This window comes from Monodelphis domestica, chromosome 1 (assembly GCF_027887165.1).
Source record: "Monodelphis domestica isolate mMonDom1 chromosome 1, mMonDom1.pri, whole genome shotgun sequence".
In the NCBI taxonomy this organism is placed as follows: Eukaryota; Metazoa; Chordata; class Mammalia; order Didelphimorphia; family Didelphidae; genus Monodelphis; species Monodelphis domestica.
Genome location: NC_077227.1, coordinates 526,982,501 through 527,005,578, shown reverse-complemented (window position 1 = coordinate 527,005,578; position 23,078 = coordinate 526,982,501). Strand labels below are relative to the sequence as shown.

The following is a 23,078-nucleotide window of genomic DNA, read 5'->3' as shown; positions in this document are numbered from 1 at the left end:
TGAACTTTAGCTTTCTCTAAGCCGCCATCTTAACCGGAAGTCGTATGTCTTTCAGTTAATTTTCTTTTTAAAAAAATTCTTAGCATACAAAACACACTTCTATATTGGTCATTATTTTAAGAGCATGCTCATACAAAACCAAAACTCCAAAAATAAAACTATAAATACACGGAAGTGAAAGATAGTATGCTTTGATCTGCAACTATCTGACTCCACCATTCCTTTCTCTGGAGTTGGATAGCGTTCCCCATTATAAGTCTTCCAAGATGGTCCCAGATCATTGCATTGCTGAGAGTAGTCAAATTTTAGCAATTAATCATCATATAATATTGTTGTTACTGTGTACAAAGTTCTTCCAGTTCTGCTTGTTTCCGTCTACATTGCTTCATGCAGATCTTTCCATCTTTTTAAGAAAACATTCTGCTTATCATTTCTTATAACACAATATTATTTCATCACCAAAATGTACCACAATTTGTTTGAACCATTTCCCAATTGATGCACACCTCCTCAATTTCCAATTCTTTTCAACTACAAAAGAGCTGCAATAAATATTATTATACAAGTTAGTCATTTCCTCTTTTGCATTATTTCTTTGGGACACAGATCTAGTATTATTGGATCAATGGAATATGCACAGTTTCATAGCCCTTTGGACATAGTTCCAAATCTCCCTCCAGAATGGTGGGATCAATTCACAACTTCACTAACAATACATGTGTCCCAATTTTGCCACATCCCCTACAATATTTATTACTTTCCTTTTCTGTCATATTGGTCAATTGGATAGGTGTGAGGTTGTACCTCAGCCTTTTAAAAATCTGTGTTTCTCTAATCAAGAGTGATTTAGTACATTTTTATATGATTATTGATGGCTTTGATATCTTCATCTGAAAATTGCTTGATCATATTCTTTAACCATTTGTAAATTAAGAAATGGCTTGTATTCCTAAAAACTTCACTTAATTCTCCATAAATTTGAGAAATTAGACCTTTTTCAAAGAAATTTATTTAAAAATGTTCACCCAGATTGTTGTTTCCCTTCTAATCTTGGTTATATTAGTTTTGTTGGTTCAAATATATTGTAAGGGTGAATAAGCTAAGAACCAAAATAACTTTCTTAAAACCTTACAGAGTGGCAAAATCAGAATTAGAATTTATGTCTTTCCATTTTGTTCTGTATTCTATTCTATTCTATTTTTTCAACTTCCTGTGAATGGAATACGCTCAGGACATAAATCAGTCTATCTGTCCACCCTTAAGCAGGCAACAAATCAATTACAACCAAAGTTGCCTTATCCTTTGCAAGGTGGTATTGAAAAGAAGATAGGACTCGGTAGATCTTGAACAAACAAAACACTATTTTGAGGCACTCACTCTTGAAATCTACTTGACTCCACTCTCCTGTTTTTTGACAAACTTGCAAAATTTGCCTTATTTCACATCTGTTCATCCTTCTTCCATATTGTTTGGAATTGAATCTAAGAACGCGACCATAACTTGCATTTGCTGAGCCCCCTTCACCCATATCTGCATTTATTCCATTTTTAATGATCCTAATGTCCAAACTATTACTCAAATTCTTAAACATTCTTCTGTCTTCATTTCTTTCCCACTTCTCCTTCCACCTTTGCCCCCATACAGCAGCATCAACAGGCTCATGCAGGCTGAGTTTTAGTTTTTCCCTTCAAAAATCCCCAACCAGGTTGATGGAATAGGCAACAGTCTTCCTTCTAGAACCATAAATAGAGAAAAAAAAAGGTAAACTGGCATGCAGCCCATGTAGATTATGTGTGACCATAGTGGCTTTCTAAATGTATTTCCCCTGAGGCAGGCATAGATATCTTTAGAATTTTGTTCACTATTATTCAGAGTAGTGTGCAATTTCTAACTTGAGCAGAGCAGGGAAAGGGTGCATCTTGAAGATTATATTGTTTTCCTCTGAGAGGATACAAGACTAGAATTATAACTATCTTTTCCTCCTAACAATTGCTGGTCTTAGTGAATGAGTTTTAGGTTGAAAGCCATGAGCTGTCTTAGTCATAATTTCTTTAAAGGGGTGGATAACATAAACTTATTGTCACAGGCTCGGCTCTCTCCAGTCAAATGATAGTTACACAGAAGACCATAAGAAAAATTGAATAGCAAGTAAACCTATTTGTTCCAGGTACTAGCTAAATGTAAATGAGACAAGTTATAAAGATTAGAATATATGTAAAATATACAAGAATGAATGTCTTCTAGATGAGAGTCATATAATATCATGTGTAACCAAGAGAAATTTTAATCTCATCTAAAGAGAAATTCCTGAAAGTTTCTAGGGAGACAAGCTGAAAATCAGAGACAACTCTACAGATTGGCTTTGCCTGTAAGTCTTCCTTTGAAAACCTGTCACTTTGTGTCTCAGAGCAGTCCCCAAGACAGTGTGGAACTATAACATATCATCTTTTACAGCAAGTATGTAGGATGTCTGTTTAACAAAGCTTTCACTTCACTTTTCACTTCACCTCAAATAGTCACAAAGGGTCACATCTTTAGCTTCCACATCAACTTGGAATAATGTTTTATAGGTAAGAGAAAGCATAAGTCTCCCTCTTCCCCAAAAGCTTTAGTGCACATTGAATTAAACAGAATTGCCAGGCATAGCAGTAAAATTAAAAAAGACTGAAATTGGAATTGCGAAAGAGGGATATGAGACTCTAGAAGCATATCTGGAGCAATTGTAGCTTATAATAGTTCATAGATTTAGAGCTGAGGGATCTCATAAGTTATCTAGCCTAAACCCTTCATTTTGAAGTTAAGGAAAAGACTGAGAGAAGCAAAATGTCTTGTTTGAATCCACAGAGATAGTAAGTAGTAGGGATGATATTGATACTCCTCTAATTCTAAATCTATTTCACCAACTAAATAAATAGTAGGAGGTAGCCTCCTTGGACTGTAAAAAGAGTTATTGGTATTATGGAGAAAGACACTGATTCAGCTTTCTGCACAGGCCCAGTTGAGTGTAATTTTCCAGATAAATTTTCAAGTTGTCAGACAAACTAGTCAGTTTCCTAGCCTTAATTCTATTGCATCAGATATTCTAACCATAACACTTCTCCAGCAATTATTCAAATTGGCAACTCACTTTATAATAAAAAAAATTCATCCTGAATGCAGTGTGCTTCTGTGTATCATATTTGTTGACTGCTTGATTCATTCTTTCATTCATCTGTTCACTTATTTATTTGTTTGTTGAAGAAGAGGTAGATAATAACAATCACAGACAATGACTGAGCTATAACAATCATTTAAGGATATACTGTTCCCTAAAACCCAAACCAAAAGATCTGATAGATGCAAAAGAGACAAGATTCAGTACTCATTTACCATATCACCTTGGCAAATCTATAGCACAGCATTTCATCTTGTCATTTCTCATTGGAGCACCTGTTTATATCTATCATAATGGAATATCCTAAATATAATCTCACCCAGTTAAAGTCCTTTTAATCTACAAAATACCAGGGAACTAAATAGATCTCAAATTATACTCAGAGGGAATATGTCTTGAACTTCCTCCAAATATCACAAAATAATTATTTCTATGTATGGGCACCACATTCACCAGCCTTAATTAGTTCAATCATTGGTAAATATTGACTTTCAAAACCTACTAATTCCCCACTTTTCTTTAGATGGCTTTCACTGACTAGTGCTATATAATCACTAAAAAGTTATGATAAAAGTAGCTAACATTTATATTTAGCACTTACTATGTGCCCAAATCTTTACAATCATCATCTCATTTGACTTTTAAAACAACACTGGGGGTAGAGGTTTTTGTTATCCCATTTTATATATAAGGAAACTGTGGCAAACAGAGGTTAAGTAACTTGCCCACTGAGGGCAGATTTGAACTAAGGGCTTTCTTACACCAGGTCTCGTGATCAGTTCATTGTACCATTCAACTTCCCCATAACTATACACAGAATAGAATAAGGAGTGCATGACCTTTGATTCCACACTTTAAATCTAATACAATTAATAAGTTAGAGCTTCCTTCTCCCATTACCAAGATTTCTCTATTGGATTTAGCACTGGAATATTAGAAGCCTTATATATATTATATCCATAGTCTGTTCTCAATTCATGTCAAACAACTAGAAAGATAAAGAGATTCCATAGTGAACCTTAGGCAGAGCTAGAAGGCAGTCATTTTGTAGACATTACCATAAAGTTGACTGAATAGGCCTTCTTAATCTTTAAGCTCATGATTACCATGAACATATTAAAAAAACCCATAATAAATTGGTTCTTTTTGGAGTCTTAAATTTGTTTTGTTTTATATTTATCTCTACTTTTATATTTCTTATAGTTTCAAATCTATAATGTAAAATCTTTAAAAAAGGAATCATATCTTTTCTGTCCTCCATAGTGCCTAATATAGATTCAATATTTAATTTTAAAAGCATTTATTTAATTTGAGATCACTTTTGAGTTCTATAGTATCGTGCATTTTGAACCATTTGATCTTGCTGAGACTTGGCCATTGCTAAAATTATCTAACAACAATGAATTCCAAGAAAATGACAATGTTATAAAGTGAAGTTTCAAACAAATGATAGATGTTGGCTTTCCAGAAGATGACAGATGAATGATCTCTCCATAAAGCAGATGATGGAGATATTTTAAGATGCCATTTTCCCATTAGTCACTTGAGTAATGGCAGTCATATACCAGCATTCTTAACTTTATATTCTTAGTCTTTTTTGAGTTGAGTCAGCTTTAAAGTAGTAGGGAATAGATTCACTAAACTTCTGCTTGAAAAAATTCTTCTGACCGTCTCAAGCTAAAATGGACGTATAACATTTCCAAAATTATTTCCAGTATACTCTTAATTCTTGATATGTGAAAGTGAAGTAGCATTAGCAGTAGTAGTAGTGGTAGTGGTAGTGGCAGTGGCAGTGCTGGTAATAGTAGTAAAATGTGAAATTGTAGGGCAATGCCTTTTGATTTGTACATAAATTGTACTTAAGTGAGACAGAATTGAACAAAGTTGTCAGTATCAATTTCTTTTCCAGTCACCAAAGTCTAATGGTAAGACAGATGTCAAGATGAGTGGTGATGGCTTAGGAGGCAGGGGATGACACTGGCTTCTTCACTTTCTAATGAAGCTCTAAGAGCTCCCCGGCAACTGCTGGAACAAATTGTTTTCATCTACCCTTTCAAATGGAGGAAATCTTCACAGGCCAGGGCTAGATGCCCAGCTAACTTTTTAACAATTTAAGCCCTGTTGTTACCCCCAGTCTGGTTTAATCTACCTGCTTAGACAGTTTTACCATGCTATGGCCACTGCATATGCTATAGCTGCTTCAAGTCACAGGTCGGAGGTAGGTTAAATGACTTGTTGAGGGACACACAGCTAACAAATATCTGAGGCTTTATTTGAATTCAGGCTTCCTGATTCTAGGTTCAGCACTCTCCATATCCATCCCACTTACCTGCTTGTGAAGGAAACAGGCTTAGAAAACCAAAGGTACAGAGTAGGTTCTTGTCCATACATAACTCAGAGAAAATAAATAACTAGCCTTTAAATCATAAGGATATGAATTCAAATTATGCCTCACACAGAATTTTAGACTATGATTTGGGGCAAACCATTTAACTTTTCATTGCTCTGGATGTTGTGTGAGAAGTCCACCCAAGTTTGTAGCAGTCTCACCCCAAGAATGAGGGACTCAAACTCTGTTCAAGCCAGAAGTAAGGAAATTTTATTTGAAAAATAAGAGTTTTTGGTAGTATAATAATCCATGATCTGGTGGATTAGACTGAGGCTAATCAGGAATCATTAGGGCTGATGCATGAGCCCATGGACCAGAAGAGGAGCCTCTCTGGAGCTGATGGAATAGAAGCTCTCCATGTGTGAAGCAGCAGCTCCTTGTTTGGAGTAGTAGCTTTAGTTGTAGAGTGGAATCTTCTTCTATAGAGTAGTAACTTCTATTCCTCTGTGGATCAGGGTTGGCATAATTATTAGGGGTCTGGGGACAAGTCATTTCCCATTTCAGAGAAATATTTACTTTTCCTAAAATCTTAGAAAATGGACAGTCAAATTCCACATTGACAAATGATGACAAAGTGGACAATAGGGAACAAGGGACCTGAGCACTGGAGGCTCTGGCATTCCAGAAGAATATCCCAAAGCTGCACATGTTCCTTATTCCCTGTGACATACATATGAAATCCCAAAATACACTTCCACCTGAATTTGACTATGTCCACTTTCTAAGATTTTAGGAAAAGTGAAGGTTGCAATCTAATGGACCAAAATGTAAGGACAAATTAGTTTATTAATAATTGATGTACAAATATGGTAAAGGAAAATGTCCTTATTAATTGGGTACTAAGGAATAATGAAACATGTAATCAAAAATTCGTTAGGTAGGAAGAACTTAAAGGCTCAAGAAACACTTCAGGTTTTATGAAAATGGTCTAAACTCAACTGAAAGAGGCAAACTGCTTTAGTACAGAATCAACTACCAGTTCTTTTTTGATCACTGTAGCCCCAGTTGAGTGATGACTAAATCATTGTATGACTGAGAGGAATAAGTTGGCAATAAAAGCTTCAGAACAGAATGTGACTAGGTCTCAGCTTTAAGCAAAAGATCAATAGAACCCCAAACTGTGGTTGGTTGATTACAACTTCTCTTGACAAATAAGTTGTCATTGAAGAAGCAATAGCTTTCTAATAATGTGACAAATATTATTCCAAAATCTCAACTGGCAAGAAAGTTTGAGGCCCTCAATTTACATTCTAATCTTTCACCAAGCACTAAACTTTCAATTTACCAAGTTCCTACTAATCCTCAGAGAGTTAAAGGGCACTGTTTAGAATAACTCAGTTGCTTGTCCTTGAAAACACTGAATTCCCATGAAATGTGCTAATGTTGGCAAGATTGCTTCTTAAATTGACCTGACATTTTATAACCTGCATTTTTTTTTCCTAAAAAAAAGTATCTTCTTCATGGTTAGGAGAACTACAAAAATAATCTAGTGTGAGATTCATAGATGGTGGGCAAGAGAACCCAGGAAAGGTTATTTTAACCTCTTCGCGACTTTTTAAGAATTTTCTTTAGAACTTAAAGGGATATGGCCTTAGACATTTCCTAGGTGTTTGACCTTGGGCAAGTCACTTAACCCCATTGCCTAGTCCTTATTGCTCTTCTGCCTTGGAACCATTACACGGTATTGATTCTTAGATGGAAGGTAAGAGGGCTTTTTTTTTTTTTAGAGAACTTAAAGGGATAGTAATAAAAATATACCAAGATAGCATTTTAATTGTTTTTAATTGTTAGATTTATATAAGTATTAGCAAGTTAATGATCCATCTTATCAGGTATGGTTATATCTCAAATCTCCTCTGTTATTTAAAAGGTCTATCATCACATAGTATTTCAGATGCATTGCCCCAAAATAGATACTCATAATAAATAAGGACTTACTATACTGGCTCAACTAGTGTAAAATATTTTCTTGAGTATATATTCTTCATTATTCAACTCAAGAATCATGTATCACTTAAACATCTAGTAAAACAAAAGAAAATATTCCAAACCAAAAATAAATTCCTATTTCAAGGATCTTATGCTTTTTTTGGTGGATGGAATAAAGCATATAAACAAATAGATTATATAGATAAGACAACAAAGAGCAAGAAATATTATGTGCTGAGATATAATTAGGGAGAGCACTTTCAGCTGGTGAGGATCTGGAAAATTGTCCTGAAATGAATAAAGGAGGGTGAGTCAAAGGATTAAATTATCAAATTTGGAAACAACTAGGAGTTCAGATAGGAAAGAAGTTGGACTTAGTGGAATGGCACCTCTACCTATATAGCTATATACTTATATATAGGCTATATAAGTATTCATATTAGGCAATCTCATTACTCTGAGTAGTCTGATAGAGGAATGATCCAGAGACTTTGAGGAACAGAGTCTGGACTACATGCTGAGGTTTGCATCCACAGTGGGGGATGGTGAAGGAGGTACGGAATCTTGAGGGAAGAGGAGATTCCAGGGGGAGACAGTTGATCTCTCTTGCTTGAGAAGCCAAGGGTGACAGGCTGGTCAGAGATTTCTCTCCTGAGCCATACAAATCCCTCATTGATCCTAATCACCATTTCCTCCCAAAGGCACCAAGAGCTGTGGCAGAACCTGAGAAGAAGAACAGTATCAGAAGATCTCACACAGCTCCTGTGATACCCTGAATCTGGACACTGGCTCTGCTGTGACAAAAGAACAGGGGTCACCAAACCCTGAGCCTCTTAGAGACCAGGCTGATTAGCCTGGGTCTCTCAACTTTGAGGGGAAGGGAGAAAGATATTTTTAGACAGACAGGGACTTTCCTTACCCTCTTTCCTATAAACTCCAACCTGCAGACATCTTGTTTATCTTACCCCTAACCACCATTGGTTAGAATAAAGTGTCAGTTATCTTAAATTGACTTCCTTGCCATATTGAAGAGGAAGAGAGCTGATTTCTCTCTCTTTCCCCAAGGGAAAAGGTTCACTGATTAAATCAGTTATTAGAGGGGAGTAAAGGCAGGGTTAGCAGAGAGATATATTTGAAGAAGACTGAAGGGGGAATCCATCTCACCCTCTTTCTACTTTCTGGGATCATCTACTCTTTCTCCATCATACCCAAACCAACCCTCTAATATAGTAGGAAACAATATAATATACTAAGGGTGAGAAGAAAAAATAAAAATGGAGAAGAGAATAGATGAGATTTTCTGACTGTGGGAAAAATGACAAAAAATAATAAGTAAAAGGTAGTAAAAGGAGTAAGAAAAATTAGAACAGATAGATGATTATTTTACCATTTTCCACACATAGAGTCTAAAATCGGAAAAAGTGAAAACATAGAAGAAGTATCAGAGAATTATTAAGTACCTATCTAGGAGGCCTCCTATATCCAGTGGTTCCTGATCAGTATTGAGTTGGAAGGTATTTTTCCTCAGGCTACAAGGCTTTCCATTCCCAAAGTCTAAACATGTTGCAAGAAATTATAAAGTATTCATTGGAGTTACAATTTTCAACATCTGAGGTTTATTTAAATTATTCACAAGGCAACTTTATCCATATACTTTGTATTTTATAATTAACAATTTTAGACATAGTTTAATCTTTTAATTACAGTTGGGAGATTTCAACCTCTTGAAATTCTTGACTTTTAAAGATCACTTTAGTTACTATGTATTATATTCATTCTTACACCACACACACACACACACACACACACACACACACACACACACACACACACACACACACACATACATGTATACCACCACCACCATTACTGCAAAGAAAAAGACAAAACAAAACTATAAGGACCTGAATGGCAGGGATTCATTTTGTTACTCTTATTCCAAACTTCTAGCTAACCACAAAGATAACAAGACCTGTCTATTCAATATTGATATCTTATTTGATCATCTCCTCTGTTGCTATCTTACAACTCCTTAGGAGAAAGACAAATTCTTGATGGCCCTTTGTATGTGGAGGGAGTTTACTGAATTAGTCTTGGGACTCTGCCCTGGGACTGAGTAGCATTGATTGGCATACTGAGTGAAAATTCACTTCAACCCACCATATCTGATTGATCCAAGACCATGCTTTATAATCTGTAATGATATTTATAAAGAAGCAGTGGCTTTTTTTAGCTCAATAACTAAACAAATATTTATTGAACAGAATTTGTTAAATAAATTGCTACATGAAAAATTTCCTTTAATTCCTATGATTTAACCAGTCACAGACTCTCTTTATAAGAAACTGGAGAGATTACTTTCAGAATGGAGTCAAGATAGCAGCTTAGAAAAAGTAGAAGCTGAATCCTCTGTGACTATCCTTCCATACCAATAAAATAAACATTCTTCAAGAGACAAAAATCCAAACTCAACAAGATGGAGCCACAGGACTCTCCTCCTTGATACAACTAGAAAGCTATGTAGAGAAAGTTGAGTTCTAGGGTATAGGGGAAAGCCTCAATACCCCTACCACACCTACTGCACTGAGACCTACAGTGGGACTTGGATTGACTGGGGAATTCCAAGGGAAGGGCTGTAACCACAATGGAGTACCTTGGTGCCCCTGAAGGAAGCTCAGGGCTCTGACTGGGGCTGACAGGAAGGCGGCTGGCCAGGAGAAGCAGAAGTGTGAGCAGGCTTGTTACATACTTTTAACCTCCATACCTTCATCTTCAGCCTCTGTAGGCAGCTGGGGAAGATTTGGCCTCAGGGTAGATTAGCTCAGCAGGTTAGCTCAAACAGTCTAGTCCAGGATATCAACAGAACAGAGAAGAAGCCCCTTCAGGACTGAAAAGCTCAAATTCACAGATCTAGCAAACAAACAGAGGAGCAAATGTAAATCCCATAAGGAAGGGAAAGAAGAAAAAAGTATAAGTAAACAACAGAAGAAAAACAAAAGGAAATTATGATTGAAAGCTTCTTTTTTTTTTCTTTCTAAACCTTTACCTTCTGCCTTGAAATTAATACTATGTATTGTTTCCAAGGCAGAAGACTGATAAGAGCTAGACAATGGGGGTTAAGTGACTTGACCAGGGTCACACAGCTAGGAAGTGTTTGAGGCCCATTTTGAATTTAGGATCTACCTTCTATAGGTCTGGCTCTCATTCCACTGAGCCATCAAGTTGCCCCATAATTGAAAGCTTCTATTATAAAAATTAAATTTATATCTCAAATAATAAAAAAACTATATTTTATGAGGTTTATTAAATGATCATAAGAAATCACGGATTAAAGAGTATACAAAATAAAAATCACATGTCCATGGCTGGTTAACCATTTTCAGCCATTTCCCCATTTTGCCACAATCACTGCTGATGCTACCTCATGCAAAAAAAAAGAGAGTCTGGGAGGTGTTACCTCCAGTTAAATACCAATTACATGATCTCAGTGATCTCATGGAGACTCAGGAGAGATTATAGGGAATTTTGGGAAATATTAAGGACTTCTGTGGAATGAAGTCAAAGCTTCAAAATCTCCATTTATACATAACCCCCCCCCCCAGACCCATGGAAGACTAATTTCTTGTAAACATACCAACTTTGAAATTATAATAATTTGAGGATAAGAGGAAAAGAGAACAAAATGAATGATTGCTAGACACATTGACAAAAAGCCAGTTGGGGGAAGTCCCCTTCGCCTTAAGAGGATACATACAAAACAAATGCATTTAAACCCCACATAGTTCAAATCAACTCATCTCAAAGTTCACTCTGGATCTTCTGGTGCAGGGTGTTGTCTGTGCAAGCATCTTAATGGCGTCTTCTCTAAACAGTATATTCTCTGGATTTTTGTAGTTAGCAAGCTTCTTTTCTTATTGGGATGCCCGTTAACAATTATGTGACCACATGAGGTAGAAGCATCGTTGCTAAGGCATAGAAAACAGGCATTTTCTGATCAGCGAATTACAAAGTATGAAATAACCCTATTAAACAAAGGAAATATCACTTTAAAACATTGTACACCTCTTAACCTTGACACCTTGATTCCAGATTTACCAACTTCAGGAGAACTGTTACACAGTAGTGAAACACTAGTGTCCATGGCAGAAAAGCCTCGAGATGATCTCTTGGACACTCCCTTAGACAACCCAGATATAGTCTTATTTACTAATGGTTCTTGTTTTATGAGGGATGGTATATGCTACACTGGACCTGCTGTAGTCACAGAATTTGCCACTGAGTGGTCAGCTTCACTGCCCTCAAATATTAGTGCTCAAGGGGCAGAACTCATAGCTCTGAAACATGCCTGTATAATTGCCAAGGGAAAAAGGCAACAATTTATACAGATTCTAGATATGCTTTTGGAATTTGTCATTCAGTTGGTATGCTATGGCTCCAGATAGGATTTTTAATCTCAGCTGGAAAATATATAGCTAATGCAGAAATTATTAATGAATTTCTTTCTGCTCTACAACTACCTGAAATCCTAGCTATAGTTTATTGCTCTGCCCATACAGGTGGCACTTACCCTGTCTCTAGGGGAAATGATTGAGCAGTTACCACTGCAAAGCTAGTAGCCATAGAATTAATTTTAACATTAACAACCACTGATGACTTAAATTTATCACTTTCCTATAATGAAAAGGAGGTGGAAAATGGAAGAAAAAATTCAAAGCAAAACAGATTAGTGGAATAAGGGTGTCTGTCATCTGAAGGAAAATCCCTGCTCCCTTGAAATTTCTATCACCAAATTTGCCAATCTGTTCATAAAAGTGGTCCCTTTGGTACCCAGGGCATTGTGGACTATGTTAAGAGAATATGGATAGCCCCTGGTATAACTACTATAGCCTCTAAACAGCCTGTACAGCCTGCTCTATATGCCATGCATATAACCAATATGCCTTTTGTGGCAAAGCTTTTGGTGGGCATCCTCTGGCTTACATACCCTTTGAGCACCTACAGTTAGATTTCATAACAATGCCAAAGGCTGGATATTATAAATTTTAGATCAACTGACCAGATGTCAGGAAGCATTTCCTACGACTGGAAGCATTTTCTAAAGCCAGAGCCACAGCAGCTTTTGTTGCTAAAGTGCTTTTAAAAGAGATTATTACTTGCTTTGGCCTGCCAACATGCATTGATCCAGATAGGGGAAGTAATTTTACTAATTCTGTTATAAATCAGATATAGTTTTGCTTGGCGATAACTTCCAAATTTTATATACCATATCGTCCTCAGAGCTCAGTTCAAGTTGAAAGAATGAACAGAAAACTTAAAACTATGATTGGCAAATTATGCACTGAGACACATTTAAAATGGCCTGAAACTCTCCCTCTGGCCCTATTTTATCTTAGAAGCAGGTCCAGGGAAGACCTACACATCTCACCATTTGAGCTGCTTTTTGGACATCCACCTATACAGGCTATACCTTTCTGCTCTGCATATATACCACTATTAGGGGGAGATATTTTTATTGCTTTCTATATACAGGAATCACAGCACAAACTGTGTGAACTCCATGAATCTGGAGTTGCAGTACAAGCAGGACCACTAGACTTTTCACTTCATGACCTGATCTCAGTAGACAAGGTATATATAAAGAACTTCCAGTATACTGGAGCAACTCAGCCTTCCTGGGAAGGGCAATTCCAAATATTGCTAATCATTCCAACATCTATAAAAATTGGAGAGAAGCACTCTTGGATCTATTGCTCACTTGTAAGGAGAGCTTCTTCTATTGAAACTGATTGACTGTATCCTATCACATGCATTGGAGATAATAATCCTAGACAAGTGGATACTATTTTTGGGAACACATTGAATTCTTGAATTTTATATTATTATTACTTTTCTTTTATTTTGATTAGAACATTTGGTTTTTTTCCTTTTCTCATTTCTTGTACTTAAGGTATATATAATCAATATTATTATTTTTATTCTGTAGTATTATGTTAAAATATATAAACTTGCTATAATATTAACAAATAACCAAAAAGCTTTAGAATATAGAAACCTGCCATCTATTGATAAATGTTATGGGACTGTGATTAATGATTCTGTCTTATTCCAGGAGAAGGGAACAAAACAGCCACTGTACAGTGCCAAGGAGCACAAGGTCAACAAGGACCACACTAGTCCAGGTGGGACTGATGAAATTCTAAGTCAATACAAAAGGAATTGAACCTAGTGTGAGACTTGAGCTTGTGATATGACACATGTTAAGACATAGGACTCCTTGTATCCACACTCTTTGTGAAATACTCACAGATAAGTACCGAAGTTTGGCTATCATCCTGGCTCCCCATATCTCTGAAAATGTCAAAAAAAGTCAGACCAGGGAATGATACTTCCCTATCACACACAAAAATCTAGTCCTTTTTATCTTATAGTATGGCAACTTCCTATAATCTTGGCTGCAAATGGGTAAGTGAAATATTACTGCATTTTGTTTTACAGACTTGTGGGATAGAAATTACTTCAATTGGACCCTAATAAAGGGCCGATTAGAAATTTATTAAATCCTAATACAAGTGCTTAGTATGAATATATTCTTGTTTGCTCAAAATTTTGTATACATAGATATTCGATATTTTGATTCTGATTTTGAATTTTCTTTCTCCCAAAAGTTTAATTTTTCTTCCATTTATTTATTTATTCATTCATCCATTCATTCATTTATTTATTTATTTTCCATTTTATAATTGACTCACACACCTTATAACTCAAACTTGGATTCTGAGCTGAACTGGGTGTTTCTCAACATCCACTTCAGGGGGGATTGTATTTTCATAAAAATCCAAGATTTAAAAATTTTGTTAAAAAAAAAATCTTCAAGTCAAGAAACCTGCTAACTCCAAAAATCCAGAGAATGAACTCTTTGCAGAAAGATGCCTGCAAAACCAACACTACATCAAGATCTAGAATGAACTTCGGGGTGTGGTTGATTGAACTGAAGGTTGATTGAATATGTATTTTGAATGTACATTCTTATGCCAAAGAAGGCTGCCCCCTAATTGTTTTTTGTCATTGTGCCCAGCAAAACATTGGTTTTGCTGTCTCACTAGTATTATTGAAAATCTGTTACCTTAAAAAAGAATTACATATCCCAAGAGCCCACTGACTTCCTGTCATTACATACTTCCTGTAGACATGGGCTTTGGAGACTCCCTCTCTCTGAGGTAGAATCAGCATTGATGGTGGTGAAAGGGTTTGCCTAAAAAATGGCTAACCAGGCATGGGCATGTAGCCTTTATTTTGTATCTTGTTTATTCCTTGATTTCTAATGATCATTAATAAATCTCTTAAAATATTATTATTGAGATTTAATTTTAACTTTTACATTGACGGAAACCACTAGTCAGGGAAGAACCTCTCAAAATTTTAAGATAGCCTAGATAAAAAAATTTAAGCCACATTTCAAAGATTTTAAATAAAATATTAGCAAAGAGACTACAGCAAGTTATCACAAGGATTATTCAATATGAACAGATGGGATTTATACCAGGAATGCAGGGCTGATTTTATATTAGGAAAGTCACATGCTTAATTGACCACACCAACAACCAAACTAACAAAAATCATGGTTATCTCAATAGATGCTGAAAAAGCCTTGGACAAAATACAATATCCATTCCTATTGAAAACACTAGAAAATATAGGATTAGAAAGGTCTTTCCTCAAAAATAATAAGCATTATTTATTTAAAACCATCAGCAAGTATCATCTGCAATGGGAACACTTTTTTTTTTAATTTTTATTTGGTCATTTCCAAACACTATTCATTGGAAACAAAGATCATTTTCTTTTCTTCCCTCCCCCCTCCCATCACCTCTCCCATAGCCCACAAGCAATTCCATTGGGTATCACATGTGTTCTTGATTCAAACCCATTTCCATGGTGTTGGATTTTGCATTAGAGTGTTCATTTAGAGTCTCTCCTCAGTCATATCCCCTCCACCCCTGCATTCAAGCAGTTGCTTTTCATCGGTGTTTTTACTCAGACAGTTTATCTTCTGCTTGTGGATAGTGTTTTTTAGATCCCTGCAGATTGTTCAGGGACATTGCATAGCCATTAATGGAGAAGTCCATTACCTTCGATTGTACCACAGTGTATCAGTCTCTGTGTACAATGTTTTCCTGGTTCTGCTCCTTTCCCTCTGCATCACTTCCTGGAGGTTGTTCCAGTCTCCATGGAATTCCTCCACTTTATTATTCCTTTTAGCACAATAGTATTCCATCACCAACATATACCACAATTTGTTCAGCCATTCCCCAATTGAAGGACATCACCTCATTTTCCAATTTTTGGCCACCACAAAGAGTGCAGCTATGAATATTCTTGTACAAGTCTTTTTCCTTATTATATCTTTGGGGTACAAGCCCAGTAGTGCTATGGCTGGATCAAAGGGCAGACAGTCTTTTATCACCCTTTGGGCATAGTTCCAAATTGCCCTCCAGAATGGTTGGATCAATTCACAACTCCACCAGCAATGAATTAGTGTCCCCACTTTGCCACATGCCCTCCAGCATTCATTACTTTCCATAGCTGTCATGTTAGCCAATCTGCTAGGTGTGAGGTCATACCTCAGAGTTGTTTTGATTTGCATCTCTCTGATTATAAGAGATGTAGAACACTTTTTCATGTGCTTATTAATAGTTTTGATTTCTTTGGCTGAGAACTGCCTGTTCATGTCCTTTGCCCATTTATCAATTGGAGAATGGCTTGATTTTTTTGTACAATTGATTTAGCTTTTTGTAAATTTGAGTAATTAAACCTTTGTCAGAAGTTTTTATGAAGATTGTTTCCCAATTTGTTGCTACCCTTCTGATTTTAGTTACATTGGTTTTGTTTATACAAAACCTTTTTTAATTTGAGGTAGTCAAAATTATTTATTTTACAATTTGTGACTCTTTCTAAGTCTTGCTTGGTTTTAAAATCTTTCCCTTCCCAAAGGTCTGACAAGTATACTATTCTGTGCTCATCTAATTTACTTATAGTTTCCTTCTTTATGTTCAAGTCATTCACCCATTCTGAATTTATCGTGATGTAGGGTGTGAGGTGTTGATCCAAACCTAATCTCTCCCACACTGTCTTCTAATTTTCCCAGCAGTTTTTATCAAATAATGGATTTTTGTCCCAAAACCTGGGGTCTTTGGGTTTGTCATAAACTGTTTTGCTGAGATCATTTATGGCAAGTCTATTCCACTGATCCTTCTTTCTGTCTCTTAGCCAGTACCAAATTGTTTTGATAACCACCGCTTTATAGTATAGTTTGAGATCTGGGACTGCAAGTCCTCCTTCCTTTGCATTTTTTTCATGATTTCCCTCCATATCCTTGATCTTTTGTTCTTCCAAATGAACTTAGTTATGTTTTTTTCTAATTCAGTAAAGAAGTTTTTTGGTAGTTCAATGAGTATGGCACTAAATAAGTAAATTAATTTGGGTAGGATTGTCATTTTTATTATGTTAGCTCATCCTACCCATGAGCATTCAATGTTTTTCCAATTGTTTAGATCTAGTTTTAGCTGTGTGGAAAGCGTTTTGTAGTTGTGTTCATATAGTTCCTGTGTTTGTCTTGACAGATAGATTCCTAAGTATTTTATATTGTCTAGGGTGATTTTAAATGGAATTTCTCTATCTCTATTTCTTGCTGCTGAGATGTGTTGGAAATAGATAGAAATGCTGATGACTTATGAGGGTTTATTTTGTATGCTGCAACTTTGCTAAAGTTGTTGATTATTTCGAGTAACTTTTTGGTTGATTCTCTAGGATTCCTTAAGTAAACCATCATATCGTCTGCAAAGAGTGATAGCTTGGTCTCCTCATTGCCAATTTTAATACATTCAATTTCTTTTTCTTCTCTAATTGCTACTCCTAGTGTTTCTAGTACAATATTAAATAGTAGAGGTGATAATGGGCATCCTTGTTTTACTCCTGATCTTATTGGAAAGGCTTCTAGTTTATCCCCATTGCAGGTGATGTTTGCTGATGGTTTTAGATATATATTGTTTATTATTTTTAGGAAAGGCCCTTCTATTCCTATACTTTCTAGTGTTTTCAATATGAATGGGTGTTGTATTTTATCAAAGGCTTTTTCTGCATCTATTGAGATAATCATGTGATTTTTGTCAGTTTGCTTGTTAATATGGTCAATTATGTGGATGGTTTTCCTAATATTGAACCATCCTTGCATTCCTGGTATGAATCCTGCCTGGTCATAGTGGATGACCCTTGTGATGACTTGCTGGAGTCTTTTTGCTAGTATCCTATTTAAGCTTTTTGCATCTATATTCATTAGGGAGATTGGTCTATAGTTTTCTTTCTCTGTTTTTGACCTGCCTGGCTTTGGGATCAGTACCATGTTTGTGTCATAGAATGAATTTGGTAGAACTCCTTCTTGGCCTATTCTGTCAACTAGTTTGTTTAATATTGGGATTAATTGTTCTTTGAATGTTTGATAGAATTCATTTGTGAATCCCTCAGGCCCAGGGGATTTTTTCTTAGGGAGTTCTTTGATGGCTTGGTCGATTTCTTTTTCTGAAATGGGGTTGTTAAGGTAATTTATTTCTTCCTCTTTTAGTCTAGACAATTTATATTTTTGTAAGTATTCATCCATATCACCTAGATTGCCATATTTGTTTCCATATAATTGGGCATAGTAGTTTTTAATGATTGCCTTAATTTCCTCTTCATTAGAGGTGAGGTCTCCTTTTCCATCTTGGATACTGTCAATTTGGTTTATTTCTTTCCTTTTTTTAATTAGACTGATTAGTACTTTGTCTATTTTATTTGTTTTTTTCAAAGTACCAGCTTCTAGTCTTATTTATTAAATCAATAGTTCTTTGACATTCAATTTTATTAATTTCTCCTTTGAGTTTTAGGATCTCTAATTTAGTCTTCATCTGAGGATTTTTAATTTGTTCACTTTCTAATTTTTAATTTGCATGCCAAATTCATTGATCTCTGCCCTTCTTAATTTTGTTAATATATGAACTCATGGATATAAATTTCCCCCTGAGTACTGCTTTGGCTGCATCCCATAGGTTTTGAAATGATGTCTCATCATTGTCATTTTCATCAATGAAGTTATTAATTGTTTCTATGATTTGTTCTTTAACTAACTGGTTTTGGGGAATTGTATTGTTTAATTTCCAATTAATTTTCGATTCACCTCTCCATGTTCCCTTACTAATTATTATTTTCATTGCATTGTGATCTGAGAATGTTGCATTTATTATTTCTTCTCTTTTGCACTTGTTTACAATGTTTTTATGCCCTAATACATGGTCAATTTTTGTGAATGTACCATGTGCTGCAGAAAAGAAGTTATATTCCTTTTTGTCCCTATTTACTTTTCTCCACATGTCTTCTAACTCTAATTTTTCTAAGATTTCATTCACTTCTCTTCTTTCTTATTTATTTTTTGGTTTGATTTATCTAGTTCGGATAGAGGAAGGTTCAGGACTCCCAGTCGTATAGTTTTTCTTATCTATTTTGTCCTTTAGTTCCTCTAGTTTCTCCTTTAGAAATTTGGATGCTAGGCCATTTGGTGCATACATGTTGAGTACAGATATTTCCTCACTGTCTATACTGCCTGTTATCAGGATGTAATTACATTCCCTATCTCTTTTAACTAGATTTATTTTTACTTTGGCTTTATCAGATATCATGATTGTGACTCCTCCCTTCTTTATGTCAGTTGATGCCCAATAGATTTGGCTCTACCCTCTTACTTTCACCCTATGTGTGTCTACCTTTCTCATATGTGTTTCTTGTAGACAGCATATGGTAGGGTTTTGGACTCTAATCCACTCTGCTATTCACTTGCGTTTTATGGGTGAGTTCATTCCATTCACATTCAGAGTTATGACTACTAGCTGTGTATTTCCTAGCATTTTGATTTCTGCTCCTTTTCCTGCCTTTCCTTCTTTCACTATTTCCTTCTACACCAATGTTTGCTTTTGAACAGTCCCCCTTGTTCCCATCCTTATTTTACTTCCCTTTCTACCCCCCTCCCTATTTATCCCCCCGTTATTTTCCCTATAGTCTTTCTAAAATAAACCCCCCACTCCCTCCCTCTCTTGTACTGCTTCCCTCCCCACCAGACCGTTTGTTACCCTTCTACTCCCCTATAGGGTGCAAATCTATTCTCTGCCCCCAATGGATTGGATTGTTTTTCTCTCTTTGAGTCACTTTCAAATCACGTAAAAGTTGAGTATTTCCTGTCTCCGACCTCTTTACCCTTCCAGTGTATTGATGTTCTCCCCCCTCCCACCATGAGCTTCTTTTTGACATATAAATTTACCCCCATTTGTTTCTTTTCCTATTTCTTTTAATATTAACCTATTTTTAAGCTCTAGTTACAAAAATATATGCATACTTATGTGTATATATTTTTGCATGCATATATCTATATACCTATTTATGTCTTGTCCTTTCATCCTATAAAGTTTGTTGCTGTTCCCTCTAAGTATACTTCTTTTTGCTGCCCAGGTAATAACAACATTTTTTAACAGTTACTAATGACCTCTTTCTTATAGGGATATATATCATTTTAACTTATTGAGTCTCTTAAAAAATTTTTTTTTGTTCTTCTTTTTTCCCCTCTTTTTTAATTACCTTTTGATGATTCTCTTGAATTCTGTGCTTGGACATCAAATTTTCTCTTCAGGTCTGGTCTTTTCTTTAAGAATTCTTGGAATTCTTCTATTTTGTTGAATGACCATACTTTCCCCTGTAAGAATATAGTCAGTTTTGCTGGGTAGTTGATTCTTGGTTGTAGACCTAGTTCCCTTGCTTTCCAGAATATCGTATTCCATGTCTTTCTTTTTTTCAGTGTGGATGCAGCCAGATCCTGAGTTATCCTCACTGTGGTTCCTTGTTATCTGAATGACTTCTTCTTGTCAGCTTGTAATATCTTTTCTTTGGTCTGATAGTTCTTGAATTTCGCTATAACATTCCTGGGTGTTGTCAGTTGGGGATTAAGTACAGGAGGTGATCTGTGAATTCTATCAATCTCCACTTTTCCCTCTTGTTCAAGGATTTTGGGGCAGTTTTCTTTAATAATTTCCTGTAATATAATGTCCAGGCTTTTTCTTTTGTCATGGTCTTCCGGTAGACCAATAATTCTTAAATTGTCTCTCCTTGAATGATTTTCTAAATCCTCTGTTTTGTGAATGAGATGCTTCATATTTTCCTCTATTTTTTCATTCTTTTGGTTTTGTTTTATAGAGTCCTGCTGTCTTGTGAGATCGCTTGATTCTAATTGTTGTATTCTGGTTCTTAAAGACTGGATTTCATCCTTAGTTTTTTGGTCATCCTTTAACTTTTGGTTGGATTTTCTTTGGATGTCGTCTTTCATCTTCTTCACCTCATCTTTCATCTGCTTTGCCTCATCTTTCATCTCCTTTGCCTCATTTTCCAGCTGGTTGATTTTGGCTTTCAAGTCACTATTTTCTGTTTCCAGGTGACTTATCTTACTTTTTAAGTTCTTTTCCCAATTGTCTTCAGCCTCTCTTAATCGTGTTTTGAGTTGCATTTTGAATTCTTCCAAAGCCTGTATCCAATTCGCTGGGATTTCTGATTTTTTCTTTGATGATCCCTCCCCCTCTGTTTTATTCGCTCTTTGCTCATTACCTGTGCAAAAGCTGTCTATTGTAATTTCTTTCTTCTTTTTCTGTTGTTTTCTCGAGTTTACCCCTTCTTTGCTCTCCGTATTTGGCTGTCCTCTTGCTCCTCTCATTTTGTTTTGGTTTTGGGGCTGTCAGTCTCCCCTCTTGGAGCTTTGTCAGATCTCTTGATACAGTCTCTAGGGGAGGATTGTTAGCTTCCCTGTCTTCTGGAGGCTTTTGATTGGATTGAGTTCAATTGGGTTGGGCTGTATGTGGTATGAAGCACTGAGGCTCTGAAGACTCCTGGAAGGCTGGGCTGCCTATGCTCTCTCCAGTTCTCTCCAGCTGCTTCTCTGCTGTCCATGAGTGCCTTTGCCTGCCTCCCTAAACTCTGAGGAGTTCTGATTGAATTAGGTTCAACTGTATTGATTTGGTTGTGCCCAGAGGTAAAGGTGAGGCTGGAGCCTGACGGAGGGACCCAGCCTTGGCCCTGTCTCTCCCTGGCTTCCTCCCCTCTGTCCGAGCTGAATGCTTCAAGCCAGGCCCCCCGCTGCTCACAAGGTAGACCTTGCAAACCAGCACCTTTGCCCCCTCAGAGGTTCCTGCTGCTGCCGGGGGCTCAGCGATCTGGGTTGTGGGGGAGGGGTCCTGGGACCTTCACTCTGCCTTCCCCTTAGCCCTGAGTATTCTCAGATTCTGGCTTTTGGGGGTCATACCTTTTGATTTGAGTCCAGAAGGAGGGTTCCCCGCTTCTGTCCTGTTGTTCAGCTTGGATTTTGGTGCCATTGGAGCATTCAGTCTGTATTGGTAAAGAAGGGTCTTCCACGAGGTCTGAACTTTTGCTGCTTGATAAGCCACCATCTTGACTCTGCCCTGCAATGGGAATAATTTTGAAGCCTTCCCAATGAGATCAGGAGTGCAGTAGGGATGCCCATTATCATCACTACTATTTAATATCATAGTAGAAATGCTAGCAGTGGAAATTAGAGATGAAAAAAAATGGAAAGGATTAAAGTAGGCAATGAGGAAACCAAATTATCACTCTTTGAAGATGATATGATGATATACTTGGAGAATCTGAGAAAATCACCTTAAAATCTAATGGAAATAATTAAAAACTTTTAACAAAGTTGCAGGGTCCAGTATTGTAAGAGATCTTAAAATGTTGATACTTTTGGAAACTGTGTTCAAAAGTCCCTTGTATCTGTTGTTCATGAAGTAAAAACCATCAGACTGTCTGGTTGTGAAGCTTTTACCTTATAAAATGTATATATCTTCCTTATAATAGGTCTCCAAAAATGATAAGTTTCAGTGTTAGCCAGTCAGTGTTGCCTTGAGTGAGTTTTGACCTAAGGCCTCCCTACAATCTGTGTTAAAAGTCAGAGGATTTTTCTTCTGTTAAGTTTAATACTGATCATGAAGTCACTCCTCTCTCAAAAAGTTGTCACTCCAAGTATTTCAAAAAGTTTTAGAGGAAAAAAGACTCAGAGAGTATTTGGAACAACTCTATCTTGGACCAAGTTAAGTCCCAAGGCTACTGATAGAAACTGCTCAGAATTTTTTGACCTCAGACTGTCAGTTTAAAAAAAAAAACAACTCACCTGAGGATTCTAACAGAATCTCCTTCTTCCCATTCTGACTTGGCTTGAGGATTGTATCTCCTGTCACTAAACTTATCAGAACTTATTACTTAATCAATAATATTCCTACTAATATAAACCCACATAAATCATCAGCTTTCCTATATATTTCCAACAAAACTCAGCAGTAAGAGAAAAAGAGAAACTCCATTCAAAATCACTCTAGATAATATAAAAAATTGGGGAATCTATTTGCCAAGACAAACTCAGGAATGATATGAACAGAACTAGAAAACACTTTTCACACAAATAAAGCTAGATCTAAATAATTAGAAAAATATTTATGGCTCATGGATAGGATGAGATAATATAATAAA

The 23,078-nt window shown here is 36.2% G+C and overlaps 1 long non-coding RNA gene across 4 annotated transcripts; it reads right to left on the bottom strand.

Annotated features, from left to right (window-relative positions):
* Nucleotides 1-133: 133 nt before the first annotated feature.
* Nucleotides 134-22,686, bottom strand: LOC103101581 (uncharacterized). Of its 4 annotated transcripts, none has more exons than XR_008915487.1 (4): nucleotides 20,130-22,686; nucleotides 10,126-11,437; nucleotides 8,933-9,026; nucleotides 134-1,733 (listed from the first exon to the last, which is right to left on the bottom strand). It is a non-coding gene; the product is annotated as an uncharacterized LOC103101581 (long non-coding RNA). The 4 variants fall into 4 exon arrangements; XR_008915488.1 differs by having other exon boundaries at nucleotides 10,237-11,437; XR_008915489.1 differs by lacking the exon at nucleotides 134-1,733 and adding an exon at nucleotides 6,351-8,195.
* Nucleotides 22,687-23,078: the final 392 nt, after the last annotated feature.